This window comes from Nicotiana attenuata, unplaced genomic scaffold (genome assembly GCF_001879085.1).
Source record: "Nicotiana attenuata strain UT unplaced genomic scaffold, NIATTr2, whole genome shotgun sequence".
NCBI lineage: Eukaryota > Viridiplantae > Streptophyta > Magnoliopsida > Solanales > Solanaceae > Nicotiana > Nicotiana attenuata.
Window position 1 is genome coordinate 123,924 of NW_017671211.1, and position 15,235 is coordinate 139,158.

The 15,235-nt window shown below is 38.7% G+C and overlaps 1 pseudogene; it reads left to right on the forward strand.

The window, feature by feature from the left end:
• The window catches only part of LOC109206723, a 46,346-nt pseudogene extending 31,379 nt beyond the window's left edge, over nt 1-14,967 (forward strand).
• Nucleotides 14,968-15,235: the final 268 nt, after the last annotated feature.

Consider the following 15,235-nt stretch of genomic DNA (forward strand, 5'->3'; position numbering starts at 1 on the left):
ATATTTATTGATGATTTACTGAATACAAGATGTTTTATTTTATAGGTGTCAAGACAACATGTATGATATTTATCGATGCGGGATGATACTCAACCTAGGAACTTAACTTTCCTAAAATGACTCTTATAGTTCTAGCACAGGAAAACATCACTTCTAATATCTCCTTTCTGAATTTTCTTTGGTCTTAGTGACAGTTGATTGATTGTACATTAAAGTATCTTGTTTCCTTGTAATGGTGGAGAAGTGTATGCACACAATTTACTCTTGTTTCCTGCATTCAGGAATTTCTTATTCCACTAATTCAGAGATTTCCCTTGATTCAAGAAACTTCTATAGTCTCAGTGAAAGTTAATCACAGTGTGATAAAATTGAGAAGAAGAGAAGGCTTCTTTGTATTTCAATGTATTTTACATCCTACTGATACATGCCTTTATATAAAAGTTCTACAGCTATTCTAGGAAAGTAAATAAATAAAAATAATGAGAGAACATTCAGCTACAATACAATTCTCCTACAATCAAGCTATTAATTACATATTTGATTCTCTAATTTTTCTCCTATAATAAAGCTGGTCAACACTCTCTCTTAAGTTGGTGCAAAGATGTGACACATGCCCAACTTGCAAACCAGTCTATGGAAAGTCCGTTTGTTGAGACCTTTGATAAACACATCAGCTAGCTGCTTTTCAGATGACACATGGAACAAACTCAAGACACCACTTTTTCTTTGATGAAGTGTCGATCAATTTCAACATGCTTTGTTCGGTTATGCTAGAGCTAGACTGGATTATGAGTTATACTAATGGCAGCCTTGATATCACAATACAAGGAAAGTTTCCTTTTTTCAGACAGTCTCAATTCCTCTAGTAGCTTTTGTAACCACAAAAGTTCACATACACCCTGAGCCATAGCTCTCTATTCTGCCTCTTCACTTGATCTAGCGATTACACTTTGCTTCTTGCTTCTCCAGGTAACTAAGTTTCCTCCTACGAGTGGACAATAACAAGATGTAGATCTTCTGTCATCTAGAGATCCAGCTCAATCCGCATCTGTAAAGGCTTCTATTTGGAGGTGGCTATGTTTGGAGAACAACAGACCTTTTCTAGGAGCAGACTTCAAATACCGCAAAATGGGAAAGACAGCTTGCATATGAGGATCTCGGGGATCATGCATGAGCTGACTCACCAGGCTGACTGAATAGGCTATGTTTGGTCTAGTGTGGGAGAGATAAATGTGTCTTCTAACCAGTCTTTGATATCTTTCCTTTCAACTGACTTTCCAGTTCCGCTTTGTAACTTGTGATTACTTTCAATGGGTGATTGTATCGATTTGCAACCTGTCATACCCGTTTCATTCAAGAGATCCAAAATATACTTCCTTTGAGAAATAAAGATTCCTCTTTTTGATCTAGCAACCTCAATTCCCAAGAAGTACTGCAACTTCCCTAGATTTTTGATTTCAAATTCCTGCGCCAACAACTTCTTCAATCGGGTCATCTCTCTTTATCATCTCCTGTTATTACTATGTCATCAACATAAAGTATGAGAAGAGTAGTGAGTTTACCCTTTTGATAACTTATGAAGAGAGTGTCATCGGCATTGCTTTGTTGGTAGCCGAAGGAGATCATTGCTTTGCAGAATCTATCAAACCAAGTTCTAGGAGATTGCTTCAGTCCATACAAGGCTTTCTTCAATCTGCACACTTTTCCTTGACTTTGTTCGGTATCGAATCCAGGCGGGATCTCCATATGCACCTCTTCCTCTAAGTCTCCATGAAGAAATGCATTCTTCACATCAAACTGTTGTAAGTCTCAATCAAGATGAGCTGCACAAGACAAAATGATTCTGATAGTGTTCATTTTGGCAACAGGGGCAAATGTCTCTTGATAATCTACTCCATAAACCTGAGTGAATCCCTTAGCCACCAATCTTGCTTTGAATCTTTCAGTTGAGCCATCAGCTTTGTGCTTCATAGTAAATACCCATTTGCAGCCAATCGACTTTTTGTCTGGTGGTGAAGTAAAAAGTTCTCAAGTTTTATTTTTTGATAAGGCCTTCATTTCTTCAATCATAGCTTGCTTCCATCTAGGACCGGCAAAAGCTTCCCTCCAATTCTGGGGAATAGACACAGTAAAAATAGACAAGGTAAAGGCTCTATAGGGGGGGGACAAAGAATTATAAGAGACAAAATTAGATAAAAGATGTTTGGTGGTGCAAGATCTGACTCCTTTTTTGTGAGCAATAGGTACATCTAACTCATTAGGAAATGTAGGTAACTCACCAGTAGAAGAAGGTTCAGCTTTGGCAGATTGTATGATGACTTCTTCTGCTCTATTTCTCCTCGAGTAAGTTTTCAAATCAGGTCTATCCAAATGTCCAATAGTCTCCCCATGTATTCTGTCTTCAATTTTACTTTCCCCTGTGGTACTGGCAGTGATTTCAACAATAGAACTCGCGAGAATCATCTCTTCCCTTTTATTCTCCCCTTGAAGAGGTGATGATGTAATACTGAAATAGGGCTTAGATTCTCGAAAGGTAACATCCATGCTGACAAAGATTCTCCGAGAGCGAGGATGATAGCATTTGTACCCTTTCTGTGTTGGAGAATACCCAATAAAGACACACTTAAGGGCTCTAGGATCAAGTTTCCCAGAGTTCCTAATATGAACAAAGCAGACACACCGAATACCTTCGGAGGAACATTAAAATCATTCTTACCCTTTAATACTTCCAAAGGAGTTTGAAAATTGAGGGTTTTTAGTGGCAATATATTAATGAGATAGGTAGCTACTAAAATGGCATTTCCCAGTAAGGTTTTGGTAGATTCATGGTAAACATAAGAGATCTTGCTACTTCTAACAAATGCCTATTTTTCCTTTCTGCAACCCCATTTTGTGCACTAGTATAAGGACAACTAGTTTGATGGATTATCCCATAAGACTCTAAATAGGCACCATAATTTTTATCCACGTATTCTGTGCCATTATTAGTACGCAAGATTTTTATCTTAGTCTTAAACTGAGTGCAAATCATCTTATGAAATGACTGAAAGCAGGAGAAAACTTCATTTTTGGCCTTTAACAAATACACCCAAGTCATTCTAGTGCAACAATCAATAAAAGTAACAAACCACCTAATACTAGATAAAGAAACTGTTCGAGTAGGACCCTACACATCAGAATGAATAGTCAAAAAAGGAGTTGTACTTGTATTATCACTCAAAGGATAAGAGTTTCTACTATGCTTGGCAAATTCACAAGCATCACAAAACAAAGATTCAAACTCAGTTCTAGAAAACAAACTATGATATAACTTCTTTAAAGAAAAAAATGATGGGTGCCCCAACCGTCTATGCCACTGTATTATTTCTTAGTTAACATCCTTATTTCCTCCAAAAAAGGCCTGACTAGAGTCTCGAGTTCCATCAATCCAATATAAGTCATCGTGCAATCTATCACTGTCAATCCTCTTCCTTGTTTGAAGATCCTGAAAAATACAATGATCAGGAAAGAACTCGACACTATAGTTTAGTTTTTTGGTGATGGCGCTAACAGATAATAGGTTAATAGGAAACTCAGGGACATGGAGAACAGATGATAATGTAATATCATGTGTACAAACAATAGAACATCTTCTAGAGACAGGAGTTAGAGAGCCATTTGCTATTGTGACATAATCCCCTTTGGAACTGGGATAGTAGTTTTTAAAGCCTTTAAATGAGCCTGTCATGTGTCTATTCGCACCAGAATCAATAATCCAAGAATTAAGGTCAGCATTAAAGGCAATACCTGACTACACGTAACTGGAAGTGGCAACATTATAAGAGTCAAGTTTATTCGGGCGGCAAAGATGTTGAACTTCATTCGAAGACAAAGCTTCTCCAGAAGTAGTTTCCCTGGATGTCTCCACATTTTCTACAATATTAGCCTGAACCCGTGATGGACCTACACGTTTTCCTCCACGGCCTCTAGTTGGTCTACCATGTAGTTTCCAGCATGTCTCCTTCGTATGCCTTGGTTTTCCACAGTAATCACAGTGCAAGTGATCTTTATCAGAAGTGAATGCCTTTGGTTGTTCATGAGATACAGCTAATCCAGACTTCTCCATTGATGCTGAATAAAGCATGAACCCTCGTTGACTCGATTCTTGTTGACCATAAGAGTATGCATCCTCAAAAGAAGGAAAAGGAACTTTACCGAGAACTTGAACCCTGGTCTAATCATATTCTTGGTTCAAATCGGCCAGAAAATCATACACCCTTTCCTTTTCAACCAATCGTTGAAAGAGAACTGCATCATCAGTACACTTTGCGTGGAGATCCTAATAGTAGTCAATCTCCTGCCATAACCCGCTTAACTCAGAATAATAATCCGTGATAGTCAACTCACCTTGCTTAGTCGCATGAATTTTATTTCGAATTTCAAAAATCTGGGCATCATTTCCCTTGCGAGAATAAGTGCGCTTGGATGAATTCCAGATTTTTTCAGCAGTGTCAAGCAACAAATATTGTTTAGAAATTCGAGGGTGCATAGTATTCAAAAGCCAAGTCATAACAAGGGAATTATCAGAATCCCATTGACCTTAAGTGGCATCAGTCACAACTGGTTGTTTCTTTTCTCCAGTAATATAACCAATCATCTTCCTGGATTTAATAAACAACAAACAAGCCCTTGACCAGGCAAAATACGAACCAGCATCCTCCAATTTTACCATACTAATACCATGTGAAATAGAATTATTGTCTACAGAATTATTGTTATCTACTGTTTTTGAGTCCCTCATATTTTTGTACAATCCGAAGCACAAAAAGAAATTTCAGAATATAAATTCTAAAAAGAAGAACCTGGTAACCCAAAAACAACCTTCAGAATCTGAAAAAAGGCTCCTGGAGCTAACTGGTTACGCGGACTTGTCTTCTGGTGCTCGAAAAAATCTAAAACTTGTTTGGGTAGGTCGTACAGTAGGTATAATCCTTCCAGTGATACCAGATTTTGTATAGAACTGACGGAGGGTGAAAAAAAGGCTTCGGACAAAAACTTTAGGAAGAAAACTATAAGAAAGAGGGAGAAAACTCAACCCATGGAACCCTAGTGCTGCAAAGGGAGAAAACTCACCTCAAAAGGGTTGCAATGGCTTCTGATACCATGATGAAATTGAGAAGAAGAGAAGGCTTCTTTGTATTTTAATGTATTTTACATCCTACTGATACATGCCTTTATACAAAAGTTCTACAACTATTCTAGGAAAGTAAATAAATGAAAATAATGAGAGAATATTCAGCTACAATACAATTTTCCTACAATCAAGCTTTTAATTACAGATTTGATTCTCTGATTTTTCTCCTATAATTATGCTGGTCAACAATACCAAGAACTTGTTTCCTCAGAATGGGAGGTCTGGCAAGAAAAAGAAGGAAAAAAGAGGCCAGGGTGGAGATGATGGAATTTGGGAAGGGAGAGGACAGAATGGGCTAAGAAGAAGAAAAAAAAAGGAGGATTCTCTTTAGCTTGTCTTTTTGGATTGGAAAGAATGTTTGTCTACCTTGAGTAAAGGTTAAAGTTGTATTTTTGAGTCATCAAAAGGAAAGAGGAAGCACGAATATTCCCAGCCTCTAACTAATGTTTAGTCATTACTCAATAAAATATTTGTCCAATATTGGACATTGACTCACACTGACTCGGATATTATGAGTTAATAATTTGGTAGATGGATAATAGTTAACATTTTTCTTGCCTATTCTGAGTAGCCTTACCAATTTTCAGGCGTATTATTGACTTTGGTAGCGCAGTGGATGATTTCACATTGAAGCACTTGTATGGGTCTATTGGGCCTTCAAGGTATCATATTTGCTGAATCTTTCTTTTCGGCTCTTTTTGCTTTTAACTGAATGACATCTAGGCACTTTGAACTTGTAGTGTACATTTACTTGTAAATCCTAGTTATAGAGTGGTGGTTTTTCTTTTGGGTGCGCCGTCTATAGTGTCATGTGACTCTATGCCCGCCAACTAAGATCAAATATTGTCACCTGATATAGAATTCAGATGTCATTTCCTATCATGTTTGTATACCATCTGCATTATGCAACTATTGATTGACGACACTACTGAGTTCTTTATATTATTGATATTTATTTGCTCCCACTAATCGATCATGGTGTGGTCGCCTTTGTAACCCTTGTCTATTATGTTGATCCCTCCCAGTTTGCTGGCTGAGTGTTATAGTAGCATGTATATTTGAACTAAACAAACACTGTAATCAGTGGTTCCACCACCCACCCTAGTTGTCTGCCTATGCCGTAGAGCATATACGGCACTTAAAGTAATTTTAAGTCAGTTGATCTAAAGGTGAAAAGGTTGGTATATCAAAAACAACAAGGATGACACATCACGGGGCATGCAACCCAAATAAGACATTGCCACGCGGAAAATGTATTGTTGTTTCAGTGTATCACTGATTAATCTAGTTCTTCAGTTATCCTGCTAGCCTAGCATCAGGTTACTAGTTGTCCATTTGATCCAAGCACTGGGATAACCAGTTGAGCATTACCATTTCCCTACTTTCATATGGGCTAATCACAGGGCTTCCGACAATCTCTCGAAGTATGGGCTGAACATGAATTCATTAGGGAAGTTTCTTGATAACCCAAATGATGGAATGTTTATCTTCTACTTTTTGTGCTGAGAAACGTATACTTAAAAAATCATATGATCTCTTTTGCTGCTCCTAGCCATTTTGTCTGTGATAATACTGATATACAAAGGAATTTCACCACCTTTTTATATTCTTACATTTTTTATTTTTCTCATTTCTATTTCCTTTTCTTTTCCACAGAGCTGAACAAACTTATGAATATACTCCACCTGAAGCTCTTTTGAATGCTAGTTGGTATCAAGGGTTGACTCTCACTACTATGAAGTATGTCATGTTCTTGTTACTTCTTAATTTTAGTTTTGGTTATATGCCCGTTATTATGTCTCCACAGTTGTATAACATAATTTGTGCATTCGTCATGTTAGTTTTATTGTATAAATAGTAGTATATAACCCTAATCCCATATGTATTAGGAGTAGGACATGTATTGTATATATATAGGGCTTAGTGTATCATTGTCATTATTATTTTTCAATAATATTTTCTCCCGTGTATTCTCACATGGTATCAGAGCATTGGTGAGATAATTATCGTTGTGCGTCATTCCAACGATATCCGGGAAGAAATCAATTGTCACCGTGCAATTTTCCGGTGACTTAAGCAATTGTTTACGTCAATCTGAGTTTCACTGGGGTTTGTGCAAATTCCAACACCACAAGGTTCTCCTGTCACCGGCGACCAAACCCCGGTGAAGATCTCCGGCACACTTCACACGCGCCGTCACGCGCCTCCGGCAGTTAGGGTTCCGGCGAGAGTGTCACCTCACGCGCCGGCGCGTGAGGTAGTTTTCCGGCATCTTTCAAGTTCGATTTTTCTGCTGGACTGGTCGCCTGCATCTTCCGACTCGACCCATCAAGATTTCGTGGTTCATTAGTTACCGAAAAAGCATTTTCCGGCGAGAGCAGTGTTTTTTTTCCGGCAAAGGCTGTTTCCGGTCAGATTCCGGGAAAGCTTCTTGAGAACAGTGTCCTCTCCTCAAAAATCTGAGTCTACCCATCAAATTTAAATCAAATTCCGACCACTTTTTTATTTTTCGTGCGTGAACAGTAATTTCCAGAAAATTTCTGCTTTTTCCGGTGCAATATTATAATGGCATTCATACCTGAAGCCTTTAACTCACAATTCGTTAGATCTAATGCATTAAATCCAATCCAGATGGTTTCTTTACCGGATTATATTGAGTTCTTTCAGTACAAAGCACGTAAACAGACATCTTCAGGATTAACCTCCGTGGTTCCAACAAATAGTAGCATGACTGGTGTCTCCCAATCTTCACCTTCTGAGTCTTATGTTATTGATTCAGGTGAATCTGATCATATTTCTGGTAACAAATCTCTTTTCACTAGTATCTCATATTGTCAATCTCTTCCAACAGTCACAATGGTCAATGGGTCTCAAGCCATGGCAACTGCAATAAGTCAAGCAAGTCCACTTCCTTCCTTACCTTTAGACTCAGTTCTTTATGTTCCTGGTAGTCCTTTTAATCTCATAGCCGTTAGTCGCTTGGCCAAATCACTTAAATCTGCTGTTCTATTTCTTGATGACCTTGTTTTTATACAGGAACACAGTACAGGGCGGATCATTGGTACCGGACGTGAATCAGATGGACTTTATTACCTTATCCTTGCAAAATCACATGGACTCGCATCTTGTCTTCCTCCAATAACTTCTCCCGTTACTGATTCACCAGATTTATTACATAAACGGTTAGGACATCCCAGTTTGTCAAAACTTCAGAAAATGGTACCTGGCTTATCTCACTTGTCCACTCTAGAGTGTGAGTCGTTTCAGCTCGGTAAGCATACCCGCTCCCATTTTCCGCAGCGTCTTGACAATCGAGCAGAGTCACCTTTTACTTTAGTCCATTCAGATGTTTGGGGTCCTAGTCGGGTTAGCTCTACCTTAGGATTCCGCTACTTTGTCAGTTTCATTTATGATTATTCCAGGTGCACTTGGATATTTTTGATGAAAAATCGATCTGAGTTGTTTTCTATTTTCCAGACCTTCCATGCTGAAATTCGAAATCAATTTGGCATTTCTATCCGCACATTTCGTAGTGATAATGCCCTAGAGTATTTGTCTTCCCTGTTTCAGCAATTTATGAACTCCCATGGGATTATTCATCAAACATCTTGTCCGTACACATCCCAATAAAATGGGGTAGCTGAAAGAAAGAATAGACATCTTATTGAAACTGCTCGTACCCTACTCATACAATCTCATGTTCCGCTGCGTTTTTGGGGGGATGCAGTTCTTACATCTTGTTATCTTATTAATCGTATGCCATCTTCAGCTATCCAAAATCAATTTCCGTTCTCTGTCTTGTTTCCCCACTTACCTTTGTTCTCTCTTCCACCCCGTGTCTTTGGGAGTACGTATTTTGTTCATGACCTTACTCCAGGAAAAGATAAGTTAGCTCCTCGTGCTCTTAAGTGCATATTTTTGGGTTACTCGAGAACGCAAAAGGGATATCGATGTTATTCTCCTGACCTTCAGCGATTTCTTATGTCTGCTGATGTTACCTTCTTTGAAACCCAATCATACTTCACAGGTCCAGTTAATCACTTAGATATTTCTGAGGTGCTACCTGTTCCTTCTTTTGGAGATTCAGTCCCTATCTCCCATTCATCTTCCTCCATAGCTCCACCGCCTACAGTTCCAGTTACAGCTCCACCACCTATAGCTCCAGTATCACCACCGAGTCCAGTGCCACCAACTATAGCTCCAGTGCCACCACCTAGTCGAGTTCAACCTTCTACAGCTCCACCACTCCTGACTTATCATCATCGTCCGCCCCCAGCATCAGGCCCATTTGATTCACGTCCTACACCTGACGCTGCTAATACTGCGGACTTGTCTCCTCTTAATCAACCGATTGCACTACGAAAAGGTATACGGTCCACAGTTAATCCTAATCCTCATTATATCGGTTTAAGTTACCAACGTCTCTCATCATCCCATTGTGCATTGGTGTCATCTTTGTCCTCTGTTTCCATTCCTAAGTCTACAGTTGAAGCACTGTCTCATCCCGGATGGCGACAGGCTATGATTGACGAGATGTCTGCTTTACATACGAGTGGTACTTGGGAGCTTGTTCCTCTTCCTTCAGGTAAATTGACTGTTGGTTGTCGTTGGGTGTATGCAGTCAAAGTTGGTCCAGATGGCCAGGTTGATCGACTTAAGGCTCGTCTTGTCGCCAAAGGATATACTCAGATATTTGGACTCGATTATAGTGATACTTTCTCTCCCGTGGCTAAAATTGCATCAGTCCGCCTTTTTCTATCCATGGCTGTTGTTCGCCATTGGCCTCTCTATCAGTAAGACATTAAGAATGCTTTTCTTCACGGTGACCTTGAGGATGAGGTTTATATGGAGCAACCACCTGGTTTTGTTGCTCAGGGGGAGTCTAGTGGCCTTGTATGTCGGTTGCGCCAGTCCCTCTATGGTCTAAAGCAGTCTCCTCGAGCCTGGTTTGGTAAGTTCAGCACAGTTATTCAGGAGTTTGGCATGACTCGTAGTGAAGCTGATCACTCTGTATTTTATCGACATTCTGCTTCAGATCTCTGTATTTATCTGGTCGTTTATGTTGACGATATTGTTATTACCGGCAATGATCAGGATGGTATTAGTAAGTTGAAGCAACATCTCTTTCAACACTTTCAGACTAAGGATATGGGCAGATTAAAGTATTTTCTGGGTATTGAGGTCGCTCAGTCTAGCTCAGGTATTGTGATCTCACAACGGAAGTATGCCTTAGATATTCTTGAGGAGACATGAGTGATAGGTTGTAGACCTGTTGACACTCCGATGGATCCGAGTTCTAAACTTCTGCCAGGACAGGGGGAGCCTCTTAGCGATCCTGCAAGATATAGGCGGTTGGTTGGTAAATTAAATTACCTCACAGTGACTAGACCTGACATTTCCTTTCCTGTGAGTGTTGTGAGTCAGTTTATAGATTCTCCCTGTGATAGTCATTGGGATGCAGTTGTCCGCATTCTTCGGTATATAAAATCAGCTCCAGGCAAAGGCTTATTGTTTGAAGATCGAGGCCATGAGCAGATCGTTGGATACTCAGATGCTGATTGGGCAGGATCACCTTTTGATAGACGTTCTACGTCTGGATATTGTGTCTTAGTAGGAGGAAATTTGGTGTCTTGGAAGAGCAAGAAACAGAATGTGGTTGCTCGGTCTAGTGCAGAAGCAGAATATCGAGCAATGGCTATGGCCACATGTGAGCTAATTTGGATCAAACAGTTGCTCAAGGAGCTGAAATTTGGTGAGATTAGTCAGATGGGACTTGTGTGTGATAATCAAGCTGCTCTTCATATTGCGTCAAATCCAGTGTTCCATGAGAGAACTAAACACATCGAGATTGACTGTCACTTTGTTAGAGAAAAGATACTCTCGGGAGATATTGCTACAAAATTTGTAAAGTCAAATGATCAGCTTGCTGATATTTTCACCAAGTCCCTCACTGGTCCTCGTATTAGTTATATATGTAACAAGCTCGGTACATATGATTTATATGCACCAGCTTGAGGGGGAGTGTTAGTTTCATTGTATAAATAGTAGTATATAATAGCATATAACCCTAATCTCATATGTATTAGGAGTAGGACATGTATTGTATATATATAGGTCTTAGTGTATCATTGTCATTATTATTTTTCAATAATATTTTTCTCCCATGTATTCTCACACGTCATATAAGTCTTTTGAATATCTAGTGTGTAATTTGGAACTGAATGACTCCTGAAGGCAACCAGATTTTTATTCATCATTATGATTGGTATTCAATTAACGTAAATTCATTCATTAACTCAAGAACATCAGCGCACCCAAGGGTGTGGCCTAGTGGTCAATGAAGTGGGTGAAAACCATGAGGTCTCAGGTTCAAATCCCAGCAGAGGCAAAAAACACTAGGTGATTTCTTCCCATCTATCCAAGCCTTGGTGGATAGAGTTACCTGGTCCCTGTTGCTGGAGGGAGATGGCAGGTATCCCGTGGAATTAGTCGAGGTGCGCGCAAACTGGCCCAGACACCACAGTTATCCCAAAAAAGAAAAACTCAAGAACATCAGCTTAATCACAAGTGTGTTTATTGTAAACGTTACATACACTAGTCTCACAGAGCTTTATGTTTGTGTTGAACAGGTATGACATGTGGAGTGTTGGTGTAGTGATCTTAGAACTGGTTTTGGGTACTCCAGACATGTTTCAGGTGAGTTCTAGGACGCGTGCTCTTTTAGATCAGCACCTAGAGGGTTGGAACGAAAGCTTGAAGGAGCTAGCTTACAAGTAAGTCCAGTTTAGAAATGATTATGCCAACTCGATAGAGTACTTTTCCGACTTCATGGAAAAAAATTAACGTGTAAACCATAAATGTTGCATTTTATTTTGATTATTTTTCCACGTGGGAGGTGATTGGTATCTTGTTTTACAATATGGTAGTATATGTAAGTATTACATTGTCTTCAGTTACTCGTCCACAAAAAGATGTAGTTGTTCTGCCTTAAGTACCACTGAAGACAAGGTGTCTGATTTCTGCACAACTGAAAGCAGAACCTTGAGGATTAAAAGTTGATGAGATTATGTCTTAACCATGACTTATATTTCTGCAGCAATCTATGTTTAATTAAGGTGATGGGAATATGGAGAAAGAATAGAGTTGTACTGTGAGAGAATTTTAAGAGAATAGAAGATGTATTAAAGACCTGATGATTTGATGAATATAAGACACACCTATTTATAGGTGTTAAAAACAAGACATGTTATATTTTTCAATCTGGGACATCTAATACAATTACTTTACTCTTCTAATACTCTACTCTGACATTATATCGCTAACAGTTAACATTCTAACACGAAACTGAAGTTACTCTTCTTTGTAGTTGACTTGTTATGTGTACCTTAATCACATGTTAAGACAGCCGGGAATTTTGATTGAAATACGCGGTGTCGCTTTGGTAGCTAATAACAACTGAATTAGATTTCAAATTTCATTTTAAATGACTACGATTCATTAGAAAATAAAACGGAAGTTAAATTCCTGAAACAATCTTAAGCCAATTGGCAGGTGCCGACTGCTTGGTACTTAAGTCTGTTAATGGAAAACAGCATATTATCTCCGTATATATTTGTAAGGAAAAGTTCATCCATAAACCCCATAAGATTTCGGGCTTTTTCCTTACAAATCACCAACAGTCTAATTACAAATGAATTTCAATTTTTTCCCACTCGTATTAATTTGTATAAGATACTTCGATGGAGATTTGCTCTAATCAATTTGTGCTACTCCTTGTTAGTCATTGCATTGGAGAGGAAAGGTTTTTTACTTGGTATCAATTAATAGAGGAAAGGACCTTTACACATTTACATGGTCTGTCCGATGATGGGAGCATGAAAAGATAATTTTTGTTTGAAGGATTGCTCTTACTCTTTCCAGTTAGGTTGGCATTCTGCTAAATATAGCGCTGCAATATATTTTTTAACAGGCTTAGATCTTTCATGGAAATGTGTATTCTGAGCTCTGGAGTTACCTCAAAACTTCATCAAACTAAAGCAAAATATGACCAGGTGAGTGGTTTTCTTTCTAAATCTATTGGTCCACAGACATCCTGTGTGTTGCCAGGGTTTTGTCTGAGAGATTTATTTTTGACAATGACAATGACAAGTATTGTTATTGCTTGTTGCTACTGCTCTTTTCTCATTTTTCCTCGTGTCGAGGGTCCACCGGAAACAACCTCTCTACATTCACTGTAGGGGTAAGTTGTGCGGACTATCTACCCTCCCCAGACCTCACTTGTGAGATTTTATTGGGGTTTTTGTTGTTGTTGTTGTTGTTGTTGTTGTAATGACAAGTATTTCTTAGTCACTTTCAATATAATGTGATAAAGTTTTGACACTTATTTGGAACTATTGCAAAGTGGGTTTGTTTTAGTTGTGTATTGAGCTATCAGTACGTCATTTAAAGATCACCTTAGTTCAAGTTCTTGCTATTATGTTCAAGTTACACCAATACAGATTAGATTTATTCAATGTCATCCAACTGATTCTTTATTCTTCTATCTCATTTTTTCATTTTTCCCCCTTATTTTACCAATATAAGTGGATGTTTGTTATTTGAGCACTTCCCCGTATGGTGTAAGTCTTATACCTGTTTATGGCAGGAGATATTAGGTGGTGGAAAAGTATTTCATTTTCATATCTAACCTGTGAAAAATGCTTTCCCCACATTTCTGAAGCCTACTAGTTTTGGAAGTTTTATACCTGTGTAAAAGAACATCTCACATGTAATAGGAAGTATAAGGTGGTGGAATATTGTAATTCAGTTTCACATTAAATCCGTGAAATGCTTTTCCCAAATTTCTGAGCCTAATGGTTTTGTGATGCGTCATTTGTCTGATAAGTAGACTGAATTAGTCGAGTCTCACTTCTCCACATTTGCAGTTGGAAAAGCTAGTTGGTGTCGATCAATATTTTCAGATTTTATCTGTCAAAATGCTCTTTTCACTTTTATTTGCTTTTTTATGATATTAGTTTCATTTAAATTCTTATTTCTTCATTCAGGCCTCAGTTTCACCAGCTCCGTGGAAATGCTCTGAAGAGTTCTTTTCTCGTCAAATAAAAAACAGGGATCCTCTGAAGATAGGGTTTGTATTCATGTCTGCTCTCTGGACTCCCTACCAGAATCCCGATGCCTTTTACCTTGATCAAAAGGACAAACTATGAGGCAACAAAGTTTCAAGTTGCTAGCTCACTGAGAATATTTTTTATTGCTGCAGGTTTCCAAACATATGGGCGCTGCGACTAGTACGTGAATTATTACAATGGAATCCTGTAAGCTGTCTTCAAAAAGTCTAACGCCTAAAACCTACATCGTCTGACGCATATGTTTTCCGTTTGGCATTTCTCCTTGTTAATTAACTGAGATGAAATTAGTATCTGACTCTGTGTTCTGTTAACTGCATCGTCATTTCAGGAAGATCGACCTAGTGTCGATGAGGCTCTAAAACACCCATACTTCTCGCAAAGATAATCAGAAATACCAGGTGGGACAACTGTTCCAGTATGAACAGCTAAAAGCCAACAAAACCTGCCCACCTGTACTTATCCAACGGCTTGTGATTCGAATGCTCTTGGCCATCCACATGTCAATGTCAAGTCTCTCTTTCTTGAAATGGCTTGATGGGATGTTGTGGCTTCACACTCGCAGTCAAGGTTATTTTGTTGAATTTATTGCCTGGTGGGTAAGCTGGACGAATTTGGGAAGTGGGCAGCAAAGAATGAGGAACTGGGAGAAATTTGATCTTTTTTCACTTCTTGCCCATACAATGAAGCACACAATTTCATGTAACCAATATCAAAGTATCTTCTTTTATTTATTTATAATTATTATCTCAGGAGGATAAGCATGTCATATCTTTTATGATTTAAGTTGTATACACGGATAATGTAAAGTATTCACAATATCAATGTATCAATATAGTTTAACCAGTTGTAGTTACAGAGAGTCATGGGAACTTTAATTCTTTGGAAGCTCTTGGCAGTATCTTTCCGAAGATTTATCCCCTGATCCCTTTGCAGT